The following is a 24,734-nucleotide window of genomic DNA, read 5'->3' as shown; positions in this document are numbered from 1 at the left end:
GGACGACGGTCAATCATGGATCTGGCTACCTTACGCCCCCTTCTCTATTGGGCTCATCTGTGGCGTACACCTGAGTTATCTAAATATGCCGATGGCTTAAGAGAACTGATGAACCTTCACGGATCCCATAAGATTAGTTGGCTAACAAACATAAAAAGTTTCTTTTAGCATTGGGATTCAAAGCGCTGTGGGAGTTAGGGACCCAGTTGACCAAGGCAGAGATCAAGGGAGCCTACTGGGCATGGGTTGATAGCCATGAAAATAGAAATACCAGCTCAGGTAGACTGACCGACGAGTTTCGTAAGCATAACCAGGTGTCCCGTTTGGAGCCCTATTTAGACTTTATTAAAAAACTCAGGGATAGGGCCCTTTTTATTAAGTTTAGACTGGGCACGCTTCCTGTTTGCGAACACACAAACTCTCCCAATTTGTCCACATTGTGAAGGAGTAGTTGAAAATGTCCCACATCTATATTTGCATGCCCAGCCTACACCAAACCTGGAACTAAGTGACTGAAACCTATCTGTTGGCAATTAGGAACTAGGAATCACCATGAAGTGCTTAGAATTTTGCAATCAGACGCCAACACAACTTTTGCTTGCGGTGTGGCCAAATTCCTTAGCTGAGCTTGGGCGATAAGATCAAATACATTATGACCAGTCTGAAGACTCTTTTTAAATTTGTCTATATTTTGTATCAAAGCTGAGATAGTTTAATTCACTTTTAACTTTCCCTTGTGGGTTTCTTATCTTTTAATAAAATGTTATTTATTGATGGAAAGATCATGTTAAATGAATCTCTCAATTTGTGGTACGTAGTTGACTAATTATTCAAAATTTTGAATAGCCACTACACTGTTTTGTAAAGTAAACTGCATCCTTTGAGAGCTGTTTTTTAAATATTTCCAATTCAACTTTTATGTGCAATCTCTATAAAATAGGCTTTTTTATATAAATTGCAAAACGCTTTTAAGATATATTCATATCGAAATAAAGCTTTGATGATGATTTACAAAGATCGTGACTCTGAGGCAGTGCCGAAAATGGGGGTGGAGTTTTTTGTTCTATGTGTGCTGCAGAATGTAGCACAAATAGAAGGAGCAAAACGTCATTAATGATTGTTTTTGTGAGGAAAGTGCCCCTTTCTGCACAAATACAATCATGCCTGCATTGCAGGCACCCTTTCACCATAGTGCAACGGTGCCTGAGTTGGTGCCTGGCTGCTGTTTGTGCCCATGTGCAGGGGAGGGCACAGGGGTGCATCATATTATGGTACAGAGCAGGAATATCGTCGTAAAAATATCGACTAAACTAAATATCGCTGCAAAAATATCTACAGGAAGAAATATCGATGACAAAAATATCGTCTGACCAGAATATCGACAGACAGGTAAGTAATATCGTTAACATTAATATAGTTGTAATAAATATTGTTTACAAAAACATAGTTTACAATAATATCGTTTTTTAAATAATTATAAGTAATGTAGTGTTTTTAATGAATATTTGTAGTCAAAGTAGTATTTTTAGTAGTATATTATTATTTAATAATGTATTTTCAGTTGAATTTAGTATTAATAGTTCCGTAGTGGGTTGTGGGTTTATAGGGGAGTAGGGTGGGAAGTAATTTAAATATAATGTCAAGTCAAGTCAAAGAATTTATATAGCGCACTACATACCCAGAGGGTCTCTAGGCGCTTAGGAAGGGGAGGAGGATTACTTGTCAAATATCCACGTTTTAAGTTGCTTTCTGAATGCTAGGTGGTTCTGGGTGAGGCGAAGGTAAGTGGGGAGTGAGTTCCATGTTCTAGCAGCCAGGTATGAGAAGGATCTGCCTCCCATGGTGGTCTTGTTGATGCGAGGTACAGTGGCGAGGGCTTGGCTGGAAGAATGTATTTGGCGGGAGGGGGTGTAGAAGGACAGTCGTGAGTTGAGGCATTCTGGTCCGATGTCGTAGAGTGATTTGTGTGCGTGGGTTAGCAGTCGGAAAGTGATTCTCTTATTGACGGGTAGCCAGTGGAGGTCTTTCAGGTGACCAGAGATGTGTACGTTGCGCGGGATGTCTAATATGATCCTGGCTGAGGCGTTTTGGATTCGTTGGAGTTTCTTTTGGAGTTTAGCGGTAGTGCCTGCGTAGAGGGTGTTTCCGTAGTCCAGTTGGCTCGTGACCAGAGCATGGGTGACTGTTTTCCTGGTTTCGGTGGTGATCCATCGAAATGTTTTTTTGAGCATGCGAAGAATGTTGAAGCAGGATGAGGATACGGCGCTGACTTGTCTGTTCATTGAGAGTGAAGAATCCAGGATGACGCCTAGGTTCCGTGCGTGGTCTGTCGGGATGGGTGCTTTTCCAAGGGCTTCCAGCCACCAAGAGTCGTCCCACGCAGAGGGGGATGTACCTAAGATGAGGACTTCTGTTTTATCTGAGTTCAGTTTCAGACGGCTGTGTTTCATCCATTCGGCAACTTCTTTCATTCCTTCGTGTAGGTTAGTTTTGGCGGTGCTGGGGTCATTGGTGAGAGAAAGGATTAGTTGAGTGTCGTCCGCGTAAGATAATGAAATAATACATTAATTAATAATTTAAATGAATATAAATAGTGTAATAAATAATAGTTAATTAATTTCAATCAGTTAATTGAATAATAAATATGTAATTAATTATGTTAATTTTTTTATTAATTTTAGGTGTGTGTACAGGATTTTTTAGTGAAAATGTTTTTGGGTAAAGGGGTATTTTTAGGGTTCAGGGTCAGTTTTCAGTTTTTGGGTAAAGGGGTATTTTTAGGGTTCAGGGTCAGTTTTCAGTTTTTGGGTAAAGGGGTATTTTTAGGGTTCAGGGTCAGTTTTCAGTTTTTGGGTAAAGGGGTATTTTTAAGGTTCAGGGTCAGTTTTCAGTTCTTGGGTAAAGGGGTATTCAAATATAATGAAATAATAGATTAATTAATGTTTTAAATGAATATAAATAGTGTAATAAATAATAGTTAATTAATTTCAATTAGTTAATTGAATAATAATTATGTAATTAATTATGCTAATTTTTTAATTAATTTTAGGTGTGTGTACAGGATTTTTTTAGTGAAAATGTTTTTGGGTAAAGGGGTATTTTTAAGGTTCAGGGTCAGTTTTCAGTTTTTGGGTAAAGGGGTATTTTTAGGGTTCAGGGTCAGTTTTGGGTAAAGGGGTATTTTAATTATATGTATGTATTATTGTTGTTATATAAAGTAATGTGTAAAATCAATTTATATGTCCACATTTATTAAGTTTATAATTAAAAAGTGTAGTAAATTTTTTTGAAATAGTTAAAAAATTAAAAGTAATGTAATGTATTTTGTTAATAGTACTTATATTTATTTATTATTTAATGTAATTTTAATTATTTTAAAAAGTCGATATTTTTTACATCTATATTAATTACAACGATATTTTGGAGTTGATATTTATGTACTTACCTGTTTAAGTATAGGGTGTCGATATTTTTGTAAACGATATTTTTACAACAATATTTATGTCAGCTATATTTTTGTAATCGATATTTTAACACCCTACCTCATATTATTTTAAAGACGGCGCACTCCTGTGTTTTTTAAATGACACTGCTCGGTGCAGCACATTTGCTTTGGGGCGCTGCGCTGCACCATTTCAGTGTAAATATGCCCTCTTATGTCTGATATTGCACACATAATTCACCCATCTCATAAATTAGTGACACCTGGTCCATCACTAATTCTGAAGAAGTGAGAAAATGCCAGGGATTAGGAGGTGTACCCTTAGATTACCACAAGAAATTAAAAAAAGAAATAGGAAATATTGCATCTGATTTCCTTGATAAGTCCCTATTTTTGTCTGGAGTTTCATTTGGATAATTCGTCTATTTCCAGCAGCGAAAATCCATGCATCACCTATATTTTAGTCGGACTGGAAAAAGTACATTCTGTTATCAACCCCTTCAGCATTCAAGTAGGAATGTATTTAGGTCCTTTATCCCCTTTTAACTTCATCTCTAATCTCTCTCACCACATGACTTTGTGGTCATGAGGTCTTTCTCTACCAGAAATTCCTTTTTACTTGTTCCTCTGTCACTCACATGCACATACCACACACTAATCTCTTTCCCTCTCTCTCTTTCTTACTCCCTCTTGCTCGCTCACTTATCAGTCCCTGCTACAGTGTCTTGTGGGAGGGATTTTGACTAGGTTGCATATTTAAGACTTACGTCTGACACGCCCACTCCTCTGGAATGTCCCATTGCCTCTCCGCCACACTGATGTGTCACATTATTTTTTTTTTTTTATAGCACGCTTATCTCCTGTGAGGTTATTCAGGTGCCCTGCAGCACGAATGTGAGGACAGCCTTGGGGCCAGCCGTCAAAAGTCATTGCTTCAGCTAGCTGTGATGTGTTCTGAGAGGGGCCAGGTATGAGAAGGCACGCCCCCATACGCTGCCTGTTTTTTTTTTTTTTTTAGCCATTGTATACTATAGCCTTAGGGCCTGACCTAGCGGGCTCTACTGGCCATTAAAAGCCTGCTTTAACAAGGGAGAGGGCCTTTAATGGCAGGTAGAACCCGCTAGGAGGGCTCTAAGGCTATCCCGCCTCAAGAGGGCAGAATGTTCAAATTACTCAAAACAAAGGCCCCTCGGAACCGAGGGGGTTTAAAACTCCTGAGCTCTGAGAGGCCTTAGTTCACAGCAGCAGCTGTGAAGGAAAACAACATTGGAATGTTGCTCTTCGGGCTTCTACTGGCCCAGAGCAGCCCAGAGCACTCCATTGTATTCAATGGAGTGCTCAACATTCCTATGTTCTATTATGTGCTAGACACCGCTTTTATGCTCTGCTAAGAGAATTGGGGGCATGTTACCAAGCAATAGCGATAATTATCGCTATTGCTTGGTTAGAGACAAAAATTTACCGCTGAGCTGCAGCGATTTTTATCGCAGATAAACCTTGGTATTACCAAGGTTTATCGCAAATGCGATAAAAATCGGCCGCAATGCATGAATATCGCTGAAAAGTCAGCGATATTCATGCATTACCGAGATAATGCTCTTAGCCATGTTATCCACCTCCCATTGGATAACATGGCTAAGAACTGCTCAGGGCAGGTGTTAGCTTTTGTAGATATTCGTGCTTAGCGCGAATATCTCCATAAGTTAGTAATAGGAGATAGCGATGTTAGCGACTGCTTCCAGTCACTAACATCTTGGCACGCCCACTTTGCATGTCATTAGTGATAAATATCACTGACATGCAAAGTGGGGCCCAAGATGGTCGTTATCTCCTACTAGTTATCGCTAACTGGTGTTAGCGACAGCTAGATAATATGGAGATAATTTTATCTCCACTTTCTTGGCTTTTAAAGCCAAAAAAGCGGAGATAAACCCCCTTGATAATATGCCCCAAAGTTACTAGCCCAAGGAACATCTCAGCCACCGATTTTTCACCCACGACATTTCCCATTGACTCAAAACTGAGACAAGGAAAGCAAACCACTACCTTGCACTAATTTAAGGCTAATTTCCAGAGCAAATCAAGCCTATGTACTGAAAAGTACACCCCAGCTCAAGACTCTAGCCCATTTTGCATCACTTTTTGTGGCCACTGCACTGATGTAAAGCATTGATAAATCTGACCCTGAGTGATGCTTTGAACAAGATATAAACATGACTCACTGTTTCCGACCATATCGAAGATGTATTCTTTTATTCCATTAGCGCCCATATCTGCAAAGCTAATTTAAGCACTTCATATTTCTTTACTTCATCAAATTGCACAGAATTGACTCCTCTCTCGGGAAAATAAATCAGGGTCAGTTCACGAGTAGGTCTCGCCTCGCCTGCATGTTTACCTTCCTACCGTAGTTTCTGAGAAGTATGACTAACCAGAATAATTAACAAGCAGGGAGGACGTTTAGTGGCCTTGCAAAGAATCACTTCGAGAACCTAAGAAATATCGACTAGGATGGTAGCAAAACGCAAGGCGAACAAAAAAAAACAGGCTGCAATTTAATTAAATGATATATGAGATTCTATAGAAGGTCCACGAAAAATAAGCACAAACATATATGTGGACTTTTTTTGTACTTCTATTTAGACCTCAAAGAGCCCTTTTATTAATTGCTTTCCTATTTAAAAAACACAATAAACCAATCTCAATTTTACATATGAAATACAAGTATTACCTATATTTATGGCAGTTTATTGTAGATGTAAAACTTAAGTATGAGCACAAAACTCAATTTGCAGGAAAATGTAATCTGTCTTAGGTAAAATGTGTTCCTTGTGCATGCCATGAAGCATAAGACAATAGAATATCAGTATTTGTACTGCAGTCCCTGGCGTGCCTACTTATTTAAGTACTGTACACAGATCGCAATTACATCTATCAGGGGAAGGTTTCAAAAAGAGTTTATGGGCCTGACAAACCTCCCTTGCAGCTGCACATTCTGAGGTCTGTGACAATATAAAGGCTTTTTACATGTGGACGCTTTCCTGCACGGTCGCTCCCCTCGCCCTCTGCCTCCCTACGGACGCTTGTGCTCCCTGCAGCCTGAGCCTCTCTGAAGGTACATCGCGCCACTGCCTACCTGCACGGAAGGTGATAGCTCGCAGCGCTCAGTTTCGCTTTTGCCCACTTTGAATATCCATTTAACTACAGTAGCTGCGCACTCGGCGCCAGAATTAATTTGCCTGACATAATATAATTGATTGTTGCTGCGCACTGTAGACTTTGCTGTGTAGGGTTGGGAGAAGTGTTTCACGAGTGTTTGTGACGGTGTTTTACATCGGCTGTGCCCCAGTCTCGTTGCAGGGACAGGGCTGCCATTTTAAGACTTGTTTACCTCCGTGCCTCCTCCCAGATCCCGCCTCCCAGCTGACCCGCCCACCCACGAGTACAGCTACAGCGCTCTATCCCCTGGCCATTTGTGACCGTGTGGACGCTTTCCTGCACGGTCGCTCCCCTCGCCCTCTGCCTCCCTACGGACGCTTGTGCTCCCTGCAGCCTGAGCCTCTCTGAAGGTACGTCGCGCCACTGCCTACCTGCACGGAAGGTGATAGCTCGCAGCGCTCAGTTTCGCTTTTGCCCACTTTGAATATCCATTTAACTACAGTAGCTGCGCACTCGGCGCCAGAATTAATTTGCCTGACATAATATAATTGATTGTTGCTGCGCACTGTAGACTTTGCTGTGTAGGGTTGGGAGAAGTGTTTCACGAGTGTTTGTGACGGTGTTTTACATCGGCTGTGCCCCAGTCTCGTTGCAGGGACAGGGCTGCCATTTTAAGACTTGTTTACCTCCGTGCCTCCTCCCAGATCCCGCCTCCCAGCTGACCCGCCCACCCACGAGTACAGCTACAGCGCTCTATCCCCTGGCCATTTGTGACCGTGTGGACGCTTTCCTGCACGGTCGCTCCCCTCGCCCTCTGCCTCCCTACGGACGCTTGTGCTCCCTGCAGCCTGAGCCTCTCTGAAGGTACATCGCGCCACTGCCTACCTGCACGGAAGGTGATAGCTCGCAGCGCTCAGTTTCGCTTTTGCCCACTTTGAATATCCATTTAACTACAGTAGCTGCGCACTCAGCGCCAGAATTAATTTGCCTGACATAATATAATTGATTGTTGCTGCGCACTGTAGACTTTGCTGTGTAGGGTTGGGAGAAGTGTTTCACGAGTGTTTGTGACGGTGTTTTACATCGGCTGTGCCCCAGTCTCGTTGCAGGGACAGGGCTGCCATTTTAAGACTTGTTTACCTCCGTGCCTCCTCCCAGATCCCGCCTCCCAGCTGACCCGCCCACCCACGAGTACAGCTACAGCGCTCTATCCCCTGGCCATTTGTGACCGTGTGGACGCTTTCCTGCACGGTCGCTCCCCTCGCCCTCTGCCTCCCTACGGACGCTTGTGCTCCCTGCAGCCTGAGCCTCTCTGAAGGTACATCGCGCCACTGCCTACCTGCACGGAAGGTGATAGCTCGCAGCGCTCAGTTTCGCTTTTGCCCACTTTGAATATCCATTTAACTACAGTAGCTGCGCACTCGGCGCCAGAATTAATTTGCCTGACATAATATAATTGATTGTTGCTGCGCACTGTAGACTTTGCTGTGTAGGGTTGGGAGAAGTGTTTCACGAGTGTTTGTGACGGTGTTTTACATCGGCTGTGCCCCAGTCTCGTTGCAGGGACAGGGCTGCCATTTTAAGACTTGTTTACCTCCGTGCCTCCTCCCAGATCCCGCCTCCCAGCTGACCCGCCCACGCTCCGCCCCCCTCCACTATCCATTTATGACCAATGTCCCAACGTGCAGCGTTTACGCGCAGCGACCGCGCCCAATCCGCGCCGAAGGTGCGCCAAAGGTAAGCCCGTCTACGCCCGTCCGCGCCAGGACCGCGCCCAGCGCCAGACCCCCTGCCCCTCGCGCTGCCCAGCCCCCCCGCATTACCTACGATGCCGCCACCCTCCTAGCCCTTAACCCCGGTCGCGCCCCCAACTGCGTCCAAGCCGCTCCTGGACGCACCCATGGACCTTTCTCCTGCTACTCCTGCAGATTCAGCGGCACCGACAACATCTCCGCTACGACCACACCACAGATTCCCGACCCCAACCACCTAGAATGCATCCTTCTCAACACCCGCTCGGTCCACAGGCACACCATTGACCTTTGGAACCTACTAGACACCATCTCTCCTGACGTCGCCTTCCTAACGGAAACATGGATGAACGCTTCCTCCGCCCCTGACATCGCCATCGCTATCCCTGATGACTATAAGATCACACGCAAGGACCGCACCGACCACACAGGAGGAGGAATCGCTATCGTCCATAAGAAAACAATCCGCATCTCAACCAGCTCTGATGCCAACCTCGCCAACTCCGAACACCTTCACTTCCAGATCCACATCGACCCCAAGACCACAATCAGAGGCACCCTCCTCTACAGACCACCAGGACCACGCGCAAAATTCAGTGAAGACATCACGGACTTCATCACCCCTCACGCGCTCCCCTCCAAAGATTACATCCTTCTGGGAGACCTCAACTTCCACCTTGAAAAGACCAACGACCGCAACACCGCCACCCTCTTGGACAACCTCGCCAACCTCGGACTTAAACAACTGGTCACTTCCCCCACCCACATCGCAGGTCACACTCTCGACCCCATCTTCACCTCCAGCAACCATGTCTCCTTCAGCCACACTACAGATCTCCTCTGGACTGACCACAGCTGCGTTCACTTCACCTACAACAAGCCGAAACCCATCATCCACCTCCAACCAACTCTACAAAGAAACTGGAACAAAATCACCACAGATCAGATCTCCACATCGCTCCTTCTAACCTCCCCAGCCCTCTCTTCTAACGCCAACGAAGCCGCCTCCAACCTCACCCTTTGGTTATCCAACACCGCCGACACCTTAGCACCACTGAAAAAACGTCAACACAAACTTGGCATCAAGAAGGCCTCATGGTTCAACGACGACCTCAAGAAATCCAAAAAACTGTGCCGCTCCCTTGAAAAGGCCTGGAAAAAAGACTCATCCACCAGCAACAAGGACGCCTTCAAAAGCGCCATCCGTACTCACCACCAACTGATCCGAAAAGCCAAGAAAACAGCATTCAAAGATCGACTTGACAACAACGCCCACAACAGCATGGAACTTTTCAACATCGTCAAGGAATTTTCCAACCCCTCGACCAACTCCAACGACATCACCCCCTCTCAAACCCTCTGCGATTCCCTAGCCTCTTTTTTCCATAACAAGATTGCTGACATCCACAACAGCTTTGACAACCAACCCGGAAGCCAACCCACCCTACCATCAGCTGACCATCTTCCCCCCGTTAACACCCTTAACGCCTGGAACCCAATCTCCACTGAGGACACCATCCGCCTGATGAATTCCATCCACTCTGGATCCCCCACAGACCCATGCCCTCACCACATCTTCAACAAAGCAGACTCCGTCATAGCTCCGCACCTCCGAGACGTCATCAACTGCTCCTTCAACTCCGCTACCTTCCCAGAAGACTGGAAACACGCTGAACTCACCGCCCTTCTGAAAAAACCAACAGCAGACCCCACCGAACTCAAAAACTACCGCCCCATCTCGCTTCTTCCATTCCCGGCCAAAGTCATCGAGAAAGCTGTCAACAACCAACTCGCCGCCTTCCTCGAAGCCAACAAATCACTCGACCCCTCACAATCTGGCTTCCGAGCCAAACACAGCACTGAGACCGCCCTCATCGCAGCAACAGACGACATTCGAACTCTACTGGACAATGGAGACACAGTCGCCCTCATCCTCCTCGACCTCTCTGCAGCCTTCGACACAGTCTGCCACAGCACCCTTCTACAACGCCTCAGAAACATCGGAATCCAAGGAAAGGCACTGGAATGGATCACCTCGTTCCTCTCCGGAAGAACCCAGAGAGTCCGCCTTCCTCCATTCAAGTCCGAGGCCTCTGAAATCATCTGCGGCGTACCACAAGGATCCTCACTCAGTCCCACCCTCTTCAATGTATACATGAGCCCCCTCGCGGCCATAGCCCGCCAACACAACCTCAACATCATCTCTTACGCGGATGACACTCAACTGATCCTATCTCTCACCAAGGACCCCAGCACCGCCAAAACTAACCTACACGAAGGAATGAAAGAAGTCGCCGAATGGATGAAACAAAGCCGTCTGAAACTGAACTCAGACAAAACAGAAGTCCTCATCTTAGGTAAATCCCCCTCTGCATGGGACGACTCCTGGTGGCCGGAAGCCCTCGGAAATGCACCCATCCCGACAGACCACGCACGGAACCTAGGCGTCATCCTGGATTCTTCACTCTCAATGAACAGACAAATCAGCGCCGTATCCTCTTCCTGCTTTAACATTCTTCGCATGCTCAGAAAAACATTTCGCTGGATCCCCTCCGAAACAAAGAAAACAGTCACCCACGCTCTAGTCACGAGCCGACTGGACTACGGAAACACCCTCTACGCAGGTACCACCGCTAAACTCCAGAAGAAACTACAACGAATCCAAAACGCCTCAGCCAGGCTCATATTAGACATCCCACGCAACGAACACATCTCTGGTCACCTTAAAGACCTCCACTGGCTACCCGTCAATAAGAGGATTACTTTCCGACTGCTTACCCACGCACACAAATCTCTCTACGACATCGGACCAGATTGCCTCAACTCTCGACTGTCCTTCTACACCCCCGCCCGCCAACTTCGCTCTTCCAGCCAAGCCTTCGCCACTGTACCTCGCATCAACAAGACCACCATGGGAGGCAGATCCTTCTCATACCTGGCTGCCAAAACATGGAACTCACTCCCCGCTTACCTTCGCCTCACCCAGAATCACCTAGCGTTCAGAAAGCAGCTTAAAACGTGGATATTTGACAAATAATCCTCTTCCCCTTCCTAGGCGCCTTGAAACCTTCCGGGTATGTAGTTCGCTATATAAATGTTATGACTTGACTTGACTTGACTATACCAAACTCCTTTTGCGATTCAGATAAAACATTTGCTAATCATTTCCCATCATAGTGCCACGTTTATCAAGCGTTTTTGCGATGGCAAATGGACTAATTTTCAGAATCAGCCTGTTTGCGCACAAAAAAAATGCTTTTCACATATATCAAACCCTATTTTGCGATTCAGTACACTGTTACTGAATCCCAAAATGGGTTTTGATTCAGTATTTGCAAGGGGCATGATTAGGGCGTCCTTTCCAAGCACAGAATCGCTGCCGTATTTATGAGTATTTAATGACTGTGAATGGGGCCGCAAAACATTCACATTCTTCAAGTTGGTGGTAACCCATTTTGTGTATGCAAAAACAATTTTTAAGACAGGTAGTGGTCCCACGGGCCACTGCCTCCTCTTAAAAAATGGAAAGTGAACTATTCATTTTTTTTTCTAAATGCAACCCATTTTCCTTTAAGAATTTCAAAAAAAGACTGGTATATTACAGACCAATTTTCGAAAATGCAGCCTTAATGCGAAATGAGATATATTTAAAAAAAAGAATAAAGGTTTTCTTTTAATTTTTAAGCGCAGGCAGTGGTTCTTGGGAACACTGCCTGCTCTTACGTTTTTTTTTGCTCCCTAACAGAAAGGGGAAGGGTTTCCTGGGGACGCCTTCCTGTTTGCGACTGGATTACCACTAATCTGAAATTGGTGTTAACTGCGATTGTTTTACGACCGCATCTGCAGTCATGAAACAATCGTACATTCCCCTGCTACTCACTATCAGGAAGAGATGCCCTTGGCATGCCCATTCCTAATAGGTTACCGACTCGTAAAATTTAGTTTTTTCGATGCTAAAACCCTTCTTAGTAGTTGCCAACAACTCGATTTTTATTTGCAAGAGCTAAAAAGGGTCGTACAACTGGCCCTTTGGGTAGAGAGCCAGGCCACTATGAGGCTTACTCAGAAGAGGATTACTAAACTCGTAATTAAGAAATCAGCAACACAACAGATAACACTCAATAATTCTGTGCCCAGACAGTGCTTTCATATAAAAAGGAAGAATATCACACTAAACAAACTACTACATTCAATACACACATTAACAAACATATACAGAATGAAAAGTGGTAGTGTATATGGCAACACCATCTAAAAAGGCCTCGAAGGAAACAGGTAACCCACAGATCAGATTAGTCATTTCAAGGAAGGTCGGAAGTATCTAATCAGCTACCTCTCTATCACAATTACAGAACAGGTATCCCATGGCCACTCTTAATATTGGTTTCTAAGAAGCTGCTATCGTACAGGCTAACCTCTCTTTAACCAGCAGATTAGTCCCTACAGCATGGCAACAAGCCATGGTTGAAGCACTGTGAAAGAAGGCTAATTTGGACCCTTTTGATTTAGGAAACTATTAGCCAATCTCCCTGCATTCCGGGATAAGCAAGATAATAGGAAAGCATGTTAACCTCTCCTCGTCTGGATTCCTGGAAAAGCATGATATCCTTCATCCCACACAGACTAGATTTCGACCTTACTCATCACAGGAAACACATTTCCAACTGTTGCAGAGTCATCCTGTGCCCTGGACACCCCCGAACATTTTGCTGACTGATACTGGTGGCAACTGACTCTGACTGACCCTGGGCTCTGCCTAACCAGGCCCAGAGCCAGTGCTATGCTGACAGAGACACATTAGAGAACAGTTAAAACACCTACATACACTAGGGTATACAATGGTCTAATGGGGTACCCCTGTGATTGGCATGACCTCCCCTAAAGGCCCCTAGTATATAATAGGGCAAGGGGATTGAAACTACCTAGAAGTCCCCAGTACCCTGGGGCATGGCGGTTTAGAGGCCAGCAGCCCTTTTCTGCACTTGCATGTGTGCACTGCTGATGCCTGAGGTCAGTTTAAAAACAACTCTGGGTACCAGGACTGCTTTTCAAAAGTAAATTGTGCCCAAACTTGACTTTGGTGTTTGGGGCACTTAAAATGGAAAACCTGCAATGTTTTTGCATATTAGGGACCCACAGGGCCTCCTCTAGGTATCCCGGGGTGGGGGCAGGTTTTTATAAGGTATACCGTTATAAAATGAGTTCTTATATGCCTAGGTAAAGTGAAATTTCACATTTCACATCCCCCATATTGCGGTAAAGTGCTGCTCAAATTCGACTTTGATGCTAGGAGCACCATGGAGAGAGAATCTGCAATATTTCTATAGATGCAGAACGCCTAAAGTCTCCCCTAGTAGCTCATGGGGTGGGGTTCTTGTAGATATAAGAAAAGTACTTATAAAATATGTTTTTGTAAGTCCTGGTGTTGGAAAAATGGCCCAGGTCATTATTCCCATTGCAAATCCCCTGTTACAAAGGTAAACATGGTAGGAAGATATTGTTTAATACCTCTTGATAGGAGAGGGCTAGAAATGCCATTCAAAGACTTTCCAGAATGCTATTCATACAGCCAACATTATCATATTGTTGAATTTCTCCTAAAGTGTACATACAAGAAGTTATAAGACTTTCTTGTTTGTAAGTCAAAATTCAGCCTTCCAGTGGTCTGCCCTGATTGGTCAGAGATAGGTGGATTAGCCAGACTGCCTTGAAGAGGTGAAAAAGAGCCCCTGGGGTTAGCCAGCTCCGCTGGCAGGGCAGTGTGTTGTTCCATAGGAAAGCCAGGCCAGGGGGAGGAGTCGTAAACTATGTAGAGGAGAGACCAGTGTCATTTACAGCTCTGAACTTCCCACCTTAGGCAGATGGTAGGATTAAGGAAGGTATGTGCAGAAGCAGGGGGAGAGCCTAAGTAAATTAGCCATCCTAGGGGTGTGTTTAGCCAGCTCTTACCACCTTGCTGGAAAATCAGCCATTATGGATTTGGAAGCTTTGATGCACTCTGGGACAAAATAATGCCACACTCAGGTTGTGGCCATATATTGGAGGAGTTAGCCTGCTTGACCCAGAAAACTAGGAATAAGTATCTGAGATGGGCAGAGCCCTCCAGATCTGCTGCTTGAAACTTACTGAAGCAAGAAGCGCCCTGTTGGGAAGTTTTGCTGTGCAAAGATTTCTAAGGCCTGACCTCTGAAGACTGCACCATCTGAAACTACAGCCTTATGGTTTATTTTGCTGAAAAAAAACAAAGAGTGGACTCCCAGAGAGCTACATGTAACAGAGCTCATCTGGAACATCACCAACTAAATCTACACCTTGGAGAACCATCATTTGTAAAGATTATGGGATCTGGAGTCCTCAATTTTCAAGGACCATCCTGGAGCTTCCAGACCCTTGGAGTACGTTTGCGACACTTTGGGACCCCTTGAGGAACTTCAGGAAGAAGTTAAAGAAGTCTGGAGAACTTTGAACCAACTTTGAAAAAAAGCTCCATGGAGGGACCGACTCATCAAGGAAAGCACAAACCGCAGACCAAGGTCAAGCACATCCAGTCCATATGTACTGTAAATTCAAAGGGTGGTGCAATTCTCTTCCCACACCCGCTAGCCAGGGTTTTCAAATAGTAGCCATGTTCAGCAAGGGGGAATGGAAGGTGCACTCGTTGTGAAGTCAGTACAAACAAAGTTATGAATTGCTCTAAAGTTGTTTCTTTTTATTCAATAGATCTGTAAAAACTGGCACACAGCCACAGGTTTCTTTCCCGATTCTTTGCCAGAGGGACCTTTGTCAGGGCTCCTATCTGTTCTGTTCATCAATTACCAATAGAGGTGTTTATATTTTGGAAATCCAATCCAATAAGGTATAAGACAAGCCTCAATAATGGTGTATATGGCGAAGCTTTTCACAACTTCAAAGTCTAATCATTTGCTCAATAAAGCAAAAAGATTGGCCTCAAGTTCGGTACAATGTACAAGATTTCTCACAACCTTGGAATTTAGATTAACTACTTCTTATACCCACTTTAGATCCCTTCTGAAGAGCTTGTTGTTCCCTCAGGCATATGAGTAAGGCCCTGCTCACCATTCACTCATCTGCTGCCCCCTGTTCACAGCACCATGAAATCGCCTGGTGAAAGTGCACTCTATAAATAACTTTAACATAACATAACTCCAAGTAATAGGCATGATAGCTTCCAATGTAGTACGGTAGCACTGTAAATAGCAACAAAAAGTCTTTATTCATCAGCCAGCTGTACATTTATGGAGGATCGGTGTATAGGTTGATAAATGAAAGGCTCTGCGAAGGGCAGCTTGATAACCGGCAATATGAAGCCGAGCTGCGAGCCCTATGGATTATCTTGCTGAAAAAGAACTAAAGAATGGACTCCCTGAAAGCTACAGGTTAACAGAGCTCATCTGGAATATCACCAACTAAATCTACACCTTGGAGAACCATCAATGGATTTGTAAGGTTCATGGGAACTGAAGTCCTCAACTTTCAAGGATCATCTTGGAGCTTCCAGACCATTGTAATGCGTTTGAGACACTTTGAAACCCCTTGAAGAACTTCAGGATGAAGTTAAAGAAGTTTGGAGAACTTTGGACCAACTTTGAAAAAAAGCCCCACGGAAGGACCAACTCAACCTGCCCAGCCAGGCCGCCTGCCTTCAACCGCGAGCCAGCTAAGCAAACCAGGTTTGTCGTGCTAAAAGTTCCATTGCTCCAACTTCCAGAGATTGGAAAATCTGAAGCCGGCGAACCCTCACCGGATCAGGCTACATGAGGAGCATCGAGAGACCCCGCGAGAAAAAGCTCCAGAAAAGTTTCTTAGTCTGCTTGTAGAAAAGATGACCGGGAGCAACTGCGAGAGCCAAGCCGCCTTCCTTCCATCGCGTGCTGGCCTGGATTCCTGGGATGCCCTGCTGAAGCAATCTTGAGAAATGTTCTAAGTGTGCTCGAGGGAAGTTGACTGGGACCTTGTCATAAGTAAAGCCGGCGAACCGTCACCGAATACGGACTGGCTGGGAGCTTTGAGGGGCCTCGAAGAGAAAAGCTCCAGAAAAGTTTCTAAGTGTGTATGTAGAAGTTGAGACCGGGACTGCCGGGAGCTGTAGACACTCAGAGCTCGATCGCGCCCAGCCCGATACTGTAACGTTGGCCTGGTCTTACTGCGAGCAGGTATCACAATCTGGTTCTATAATCTTCTAAGTGCTATATTTGATTACATTTTGAAAATTCATATCTCAGGTTCCTTACATTGGATTGTTGTCGTTTTGGTGTCATTTTAAAGATAATTTTTATAAATTGGTGTTGGAATTTTATTATGTGTTGTGTCTTAATTATTTACTGAAATTATGTTTTTAAATGCTTTACAAACCTGTTGTTGAAGTTAAGCCTGTCTGCTCGCAGCCACGTTTCCAAGGGTTGAGCATAGGAATAATTTTCTAATACCTATGCTGAGTCCTATCATGTGTTAGTGGACCTATTGCCAGTGGCAGACCTAGATGTGCCCCTACCAATAACCCACTTTCCCATGGGTCCAACTTTGGGTTTCCTTAATGATGCCTTAAATGGAGAAAAAAGGGAAGGTTTTGGACTGGTAAGTGGGTACACTTGCGAGGTCGACGTGATAGTTTAAAACTACCTCCTGTATTTTTTACATTATGCTGGTCTTTTTGCTGGGTTTTTAAAAAATCTCTGGGAACTTTTCCACTGCTGATCAGTGCTAAAGTGCAAGTGCTCCCCGTGTAATTTGTGATTATGTTTGGTGATCCATGACTGGCATATTTGATTTACTGGTAAGTTCCTAGTAAAGTGCACTATGTGTCCCCAGTGCCCGAAAATCAAATGCTACTAGTGTGCCTGCAGCACTGATCGTGCACCCACCTGAGTAGCCCTGTAAACATGTCTTAGGCCTGCCACTGCAGTGTCAGCAAAGGTAGTTTCAAACTACCTTTTCGGCCTTGTAAGTTCATCCCTGGGCCAGGCCCAAAATGTCCATTTAATTACATGTAAGGCATCCCTAAGTAAGGCCCACTGTAGCCTACTGGGCAGGGTGCAGTGTATGTAAAAGGTAGGACATGTACCAGTGTGCTCTGCATGTCCTTATAGTGAAGTACTGCTTGTCAGAAATGGGATTTCTGGTTAGCTAAGGCTTGCGCCAAAGCCAGGCAGAACGCGCCACGCTAGTCAGGGCAAGGGGGTTACACGCCAAGATAACCCCTGCTCACCTCCTTGGTAGCTTGGCATGAGCAGTCAGGCTTATCCCGGAGGCAATGTGTAAGGCGTTTGTGCAACACACACACACAGCAGCAACACACTAGGCACACCACAAGAAGGGACTCCACACAAGGTTATATAAAAATAGCCTTCTTATTACAATAGACACATTAGATCATAATCACACAATTACACTGTGCCAACTGGCACTGGGCAGTATTTACAGGGGATTATTTACACCAGGACAGGGCCACGTGGGCCACTGTCTGAATCAGCACAAAATAATACTTGTAGCACAACATAACAATTGTAGAACACAACCAGTAACCACTGGTAACAGGTAGGAACACACTATGCAATACTAATCACCTTATGCATAGATCACGCAGGTAAACCTAAACTCACTAGTATAAACTATACTAGGCAAAACAACCTCCTAAGCGTGAAAACACAGTTAGAGGTATCACAGGCATAAATGCATTGCACATTACGCATAAATCACATTAGGCCTAACCAGAATAAATACAGTAGGCAATCACCTTGCGCCACAATCACATAGGATACTGACCCCAGGCCAACTAGCCTTCCACAGAGGCTCAAACGCCCGATGTCCAGAATGTCCGGGCTGGCTGTGCAGGCAGCCAAAGAAGAATGTGCAAGAGTTTAGGGCATAATCGTGGCAGCTGGCACTAAGTGCTGCTCAGCTGTGTAGGCAAAAGTAGGGGTGAAGGAGTGCGTCTCACTCCTAGATTCAAAAGCAGGTCCCCTAAAAAGGAAGTACCTAAATGGTGCAGCTGCCCACTACTTGCTGGGCAGCTGTGAGGTAGGGAAAAATAGTGTAAGGGCTCTCAGTGCCCTTGAAACAAATTGCGCCAAACGTTGGAGCCATCCAGGCTCTAGGATTACAAAGGGTAGAGCCAGCCCGGGCTGTAAATTACATATGTCCCAAGCAGTAGCGCTTCAACCAAATAAGGCCAGCGTAGAACCACACAGGCTCTTTAAACAAAATGTGCCCCAAGGGAGAAAATGGCACGGGCACCACAGTGGGGCCTGGAAATGCCCACGGGCACCTCTGGCCGTTTGGGAAATAATGCGCCACAACTCGTGAGAGCCACACAGGGCTCTACGCAGAATATGCCCCATGTTCAGTAGAGTGACCCGCTAAGAGACGGGCCGCTCGAAATGGTGCTGTGCCTCTACCAGGCATCACATTCACCCCCACGGAGCCCCCAGCCCCTTTGCAACTCACCGGGCTGCTCTCTTCTCGTGGGGGCTCCTCTCGAGTGTGGCTGGATGATGCGGGATGAGCAGGGGAGTCCCCCTCTTCCCGGGGATTCTCTCCTCCTCAAGTGCGGCGGGGGGCAGGCACCGACAATATGCTCAAGCCCCCTCCGCTTTTCATCTTCCTGGGCTGCGGGGCTCTCCCTTCACTAGGGGAGCCTTGCTGACAAAAGTACTTCCCTGAAGGCTGGGACCTTCCTCTTCAGAATGCAGGGCTCTCTCCAAGCATGGGAGCCCCGTGCTACATACAGCCTGCGCTTCACCTGGTCCCCCTCCTTGGGACTGGGACTTCGTTCTAGAGCCCGCGAGGCTCGCGGACTTCTGCAGCAGTCCTTTCCACACGTTTTCTCCAGCCACACGCAGGAGCGTGGGGTAGGCTCCCGCTGCTTCCTGTTGGAGCACTTCCGGGTTACCGTGGGCAGAGCGGCGGCCCGTAGAGTTGATTTCTTTATCGGCTGCAATCCGGGGTAGGCACCCGGTAAAATATAAAGTCCCTGGCGGGGTGGGCACCCGCTAGGGATATAACGAGCTACACCCCGTCCTTGGCGGGGTGGGCACACACCAGGGATATTAGGAAATGGCTAATCTGCGGGGGGCACCAGCGCTGGGATCGGGCAGAATGCAGGGATCCCACGCGGTGCAGCTTCGCGCTGCTGACCCTCAGCCATCCCCACAGCGTTCCCCAGGACAATACAGCACTTCTACAGCAAGGGAAGCTAAAGATCTTCTTTTAGGAGGAAAAATACCTCGCTCCCAGGAGCAGGAGAACAACAGTCCCAGGTAAGTCTTTCAGCAGGCGGGCAGGGGACGGCTGTGCCCAGGGGCCAGCTCACAGGGCCCTCCAGGCACGCATGAAGTCCCCAGTGGTGGTCCTCCTGGCGCCCAGCAGCAGCAGGCCCCCCTCAAGATAGGATCAGTGAGAACAACTTTACAAGGGGTCACAGCCCCTTTTTATACACATTTTTCCTTTGTCTTAGGCTACAGGGCAGGGGGAGAACCAGTTACAACTGGTTCTTGAGCACTCTGCTGTGCTCAGCCCCTCTCCCCATTCACAAAACTGGCTAGGGACATCAGACGCACCACAGAGGGCGGAGCCAGCATTGTGGAGGGAAGGCCCAGCCCTATTCAGGTACCAGGTGTACTCCTCCCTCCCATCAACATGCAGATCTCTCCATTCACCACCAGTGCAGACCCATCCTGACTCCTGAGCCAGGCACACCAGCCAGCTCCAGCCAATCACAAGCCAGACAGTCAATTCACATTTACTACACAGACATGCCAACTTCTAGAAGTGGCACTTCCACACCAGTTGCATTAAATCTGCGCACACTATCGTGCTGCATTTAATCTCACAAGTTTGCACATACCAAACTCGCCCCTGCACTTCACACACATCAGGAACTACCATGGACCCACATATTCCCCATGCATTCCTATGGGAGGGCAGGCCAATCTCACCACACGCACTCAGACTGGGACACAGTGTTAAAGTGCGCAGAAGCCCAAAAACAACTAGTATCAGGTCACAATTAAAAGCAAAATGTTTAGGGGTGAGACTGCCAAAAGGGCCAAGTCCAACACTGCTAATTTAGTTTTTCACTATTGCAAAAACGATCTCTCTCATAGGTCATCATTGGAGCTGCCTTGTAACATCTTACAGATGTAACTTTCAGCTGGGAAGAGATGGAGATGTGAAGTTCAGGTTCCTTGAACTCAGGTCTTAAAGGCGCATCTTTCTGAGAAGGTGTTTTTTTCAATTGTGTGTGTGAAAATGCCACTTTTAGAAAGTGGCAATTTTCTTGCCTTACTATCCTGCGCCTCTGCCTGCCTGTTGAATCCAAATCTGGTTTAGACTGAGAGTTGGGCTGTTTGTACATTCACTCTAGACAGTCACATAAAGGGAACTGAGGTGTGCCCTGCATATCCTGATTGCCCTTCAAAAGACTGATGGCCCTTCCTGAGTTAGAGTGGTTGGCGGAGTTGTCAGTGACACCTGAGTAGGTCTGTGCCTGTCCTCACACAATGCTGTCTCCACCCCCCGTAGCATGCTTGGAGCCAGGTGGAATCTGTGCCTGTAGTACTTAGCCTTTTTGGCTAAAGTTCCCTAAACTTTTTGCTTCCCCCCTAGACCGTTTTTCTGACCTAGAATAGCCAATTTATATGCTTTGGGTACTTTGCCACTGCTGATCAGTGTCAAAGTACAAGAGTTCCCTGTTTAAAATGTAATGGTCATTGATTGGCTATGATTGGTATGTTCGCCTTACTAGTAAAGTCCTTAGTGATGTGCACTGTATGTGCGAGGGCTAGTAATGCAAGGAAAGGTACTCGGGCCTTCAGTGTAGGGACGTGCGCAGAATGCTATGTTAGCATGTTTTCCTGACAAGTGCAACCACTTGCCAGGCCTGACTTTCCCTTTTACATACATGTTGGGCACCCCTACGGTGCATCCCAGGTAATGCCGGAGTAGGGTGTAGTGTATTTCAAGGCAGAACACATACTGAGGTGTGTGCTATGTTCTGACAATGAAATACTCTCCATTTCATTTTTCACTACTGAAAGGCCACCCTGCCAATAGGACAGAATAGGGGAGGCCTAGTTTCCTGCCAGTTTAAAGACAAATGTTCCACAGCGGATCAACCAACCAGCACCTCAAATTTCCAAAGTCCCTTAAAGTATTCAGTCTTGTTGTGCTGTCAACCTCCAGGACCTGCTGCGGTTCGGTCCCACTGGAATTCCAGATAAAAGATTTGAAGAAGAATGGAGGCAGCACCAGGCACGAAGTAAATCAACAGGACGAGAGTTTTGTAAAAAATATATTTTTCTTTTTATTTTCGTATTTTCAAAGTGCACAGGACAGCCAACGCGTTTCGCTCCCCAACCATGGGAGCTTCGTCAGGGCAATATTACTGGATGGTTAGTCTTGCTGTAGTGCAGTCAAGTTGAATTACAAGTTACTGGACAATGTAATGATAAAGATACTAGTGCAGATATTCCACAGTGGGAATAGAAGTATCAACAAGAGTCACAGGCCATCAGGTTGTTCACACCAGTTGCATGAAAAATGATCTCTCTAGTTAAATATTAGTATCCTAGATATACTGGACGTGAAGCGACGTATGTGCAGTCCTTGATAAGCTGCTACCACACGTGCTCCAAGAATTGGTCTCGAAAAAATGGCCCGCGACGGATTCTCTCGAACCAGTTTACAATGGAGAGGTGAAAGATAGTATGTTTGAACTCACAGCATTATAACACATCTTTCTGTGAAGGTGGTTTTGTCACTGGTGTTTCTTAAACCACTCTTTTAGAAAGTGGCTGATTTTTGTGCTCTGAGCATCTCTGTGTGCCTCTGAAATGTGGATTGTCTGTCTGGAACTGAGAGGTGAGAGGAGCTGGGAGTGGTCTTGACCCCGGGAGGGGTTGAGATGGCACCAGGCTGTCCTGCATCTGGAGAGAAGGGGAGGAGAAGCCCGGGAGGTGAAAAGGCCTAGGCAGGTGCTATAATCAAATTGACCCATCTCCTGCTAAGTGATTAAAGATCCAGACCCCCAGTATCAATGGGAGAGAGGTGACACCGGGAGGGATCCAGAACTGATTTAGTGAGCGGTCAGGGACCCCTGAGCACATACGAACTTCAAAGACATTAAGGTGTATAACTAGGAGAGTTGAAACCCCTGAAAGGGGGAATGAAACAGATTTGGATTGAGACTGTAAAGGTGTGGACCCATTCTCTGGTCAAGAGGAACCTCTGCTAAAGAAGGAGCAACTGAAGAGACTGCAGTGGTAAGACCAATCCTTGCTTCGTGATCTGGGGCTGGTCTGCAGTTTGCTGTTCTAACTAAGCGAGAGGCTGTTGGGACTGTGCTTGGAGGTGCTGGAACCGCCTGCTTGAAGAAGAATGTGCTTTGTGCTGTTTCTTGTAACCCCCAAGGGATCAAGGTGACCTGGCTCCCTGTTTGGTAATACAAGATCATAAAAGTTTCTGGAGAAGTCCCAAACAACGTGGTGTATGCGTGCTTTTGCAGCTTGAGACCCTCAGAAGTTGTGTAGTGTGATTGTTGGCGTGCAAGGGTAAGCTAAGTCTCGGACTCGCTGGGTGCGTGTCAAAGTGCAGGCCCAGGCGTTGGTGAGGAGCACCTGGTTGCGGTGTGCACGGAGAGACGAGGTGATTCTCGGACACGCTGGGTGTATGTTGGGGTGCAGCCAGGGCACTAGTGCAGAGCGTCAGGGCATTATGTGCACCAACGGAAGAAGTGAGTCTCGGACGCACTGGGTGCGTGTCGTGGTGCAGCCCGGGTGTTGGTAAAGAGCGCCTCAGCCTCGTAGGTACCAACAGAAGAAATGAGTCACGGACGCGCTGGGTGTGTGTAGTGGTGTAACCAGGGCATTGGTGAGGAGCGCCTGGGCAGTGTGTGTACCTGGAGAAGAGGCGAGACTCAGACATGCAGAGTGCTTGTCGTGGTGCAGCCAGGGCGTTGGTGAAGAGCGCTTGGACATCGTGTGCACCGGGAGAAAAGGAGTGACTCGAACGTGCAGGGTGCATGTGGAGGTGCAAGGGGAAATTGATATCGCACTATAATAAAAATACAAATAGATAGAAGTGCTAAAACCAAAATAAAAAGGTATTAAATGTGCAAAATGGCACAAGACTTAGACATCACGATAATAATTAAACAGAAAGACTAAAAAGGGTATGCTCCAATCAAACTCAAGCCCCACAAGGGTTGCCTGCAACACCAAAGCCAATCAATTATGTTATGTCCACCACTAAATTAGGGGCTAATCTTACGCATCCGGATTATCCATGCCCAGCTCACAAATTTGGCTACACCTACTACCACCAAAGTGGAGGTATCCCATTTCAAGATGCTACTTGCAGCCAGCGCAGAACTGGTACCCAGTGCCCGCAGACAGGTCTTAACCACCGCCGTCTGTGCTGTTGGTACTCCGGACAGACAAAAAGAAAGTGATCAATTAATTTAACCTGATCCACACAAAATGGACATTTGTCACTACCTGTAATGTTCCATCTGCTTGTTAGCCCCCGTAACAGAAGGGAACCTACCCTAAACTGGTGATACAATTTACGGTCTAAGGGTTTTGTTATTGTATCCCAGTATTCTTCCAGGTAGGAATCATCCTTGATAACAAGAAAGGCTGCAGACATAGAACTGCCTATCAGGGATTCATGCCTCTTGGCTTTGATTCTGGCCCTGTACATATCCCTGAAAATCTTTTTGGGTAGGAATACAGCAGTGTCGGGGTTAGCCCATAACTCCCCCATCCCCATGTCAATTAATGTTGATTTAATTTCAGTCAACCAAGGGATCATATGAGCTCCCCCAGCTCAACCAATACTCTTTTCTATCTCAAAACATTGTCTTATACTTTTCTGTCCTTTAACTAAACTTATTCTTCAATGGAAATACCTCTTAATAACTCTTATCATAAAACCCAACAACTGTTCCTCCAAACCCCGTATCAGGGTGGGAGGGAGGGATAATGCTAGCCTCTTTGTCTTTAATAAAATCAGGATTCTCTATGCAATACATCTGTGAGAATCAACATTTTATGGCAAGAAAGAAGGCTAGCATTATGCATGTTCAAATACATCTAAAACCTTTTTAGCAACATGCACAATAGGTTTGAAATAAAACTTCCTAAAAACCTCTGCATTTGACCAATCAGCAGCTTTTAATGGCATTTAAATTTCTTCCACTCAAATATGTCGTACTTGTCATCGCACCCCTCACAGAATGTTCCGTAAAGTAATTAAAGTTCACACCTGCCTCCTTCATAACAGATCTTAAACCACCATAAAAGGCTTAACAGACTAAATCAATAGCTGATCTAGTCCATCCGCTCTAAACTCCAAAACCCTACTCT

Source organism: Lissotriton vulgaris, chromosome 2_2 (genome assembly GCF_964263255.1).
Source record: "Lissotriton vulgaris chromosome 2_2, aLisVul1.2, whole genome shotgun sequence".
In the NCBI taxonomy this organism is placed as follows: domain Eukaryota; kingdom Metazoa; phylum Chordata; class Amphibia; order Caudata; family Salamandridae; genus Lissotriton; species Lissotriton vulgaris.
Note: the sequence above shows the minus strand (reverse complement) of the source record.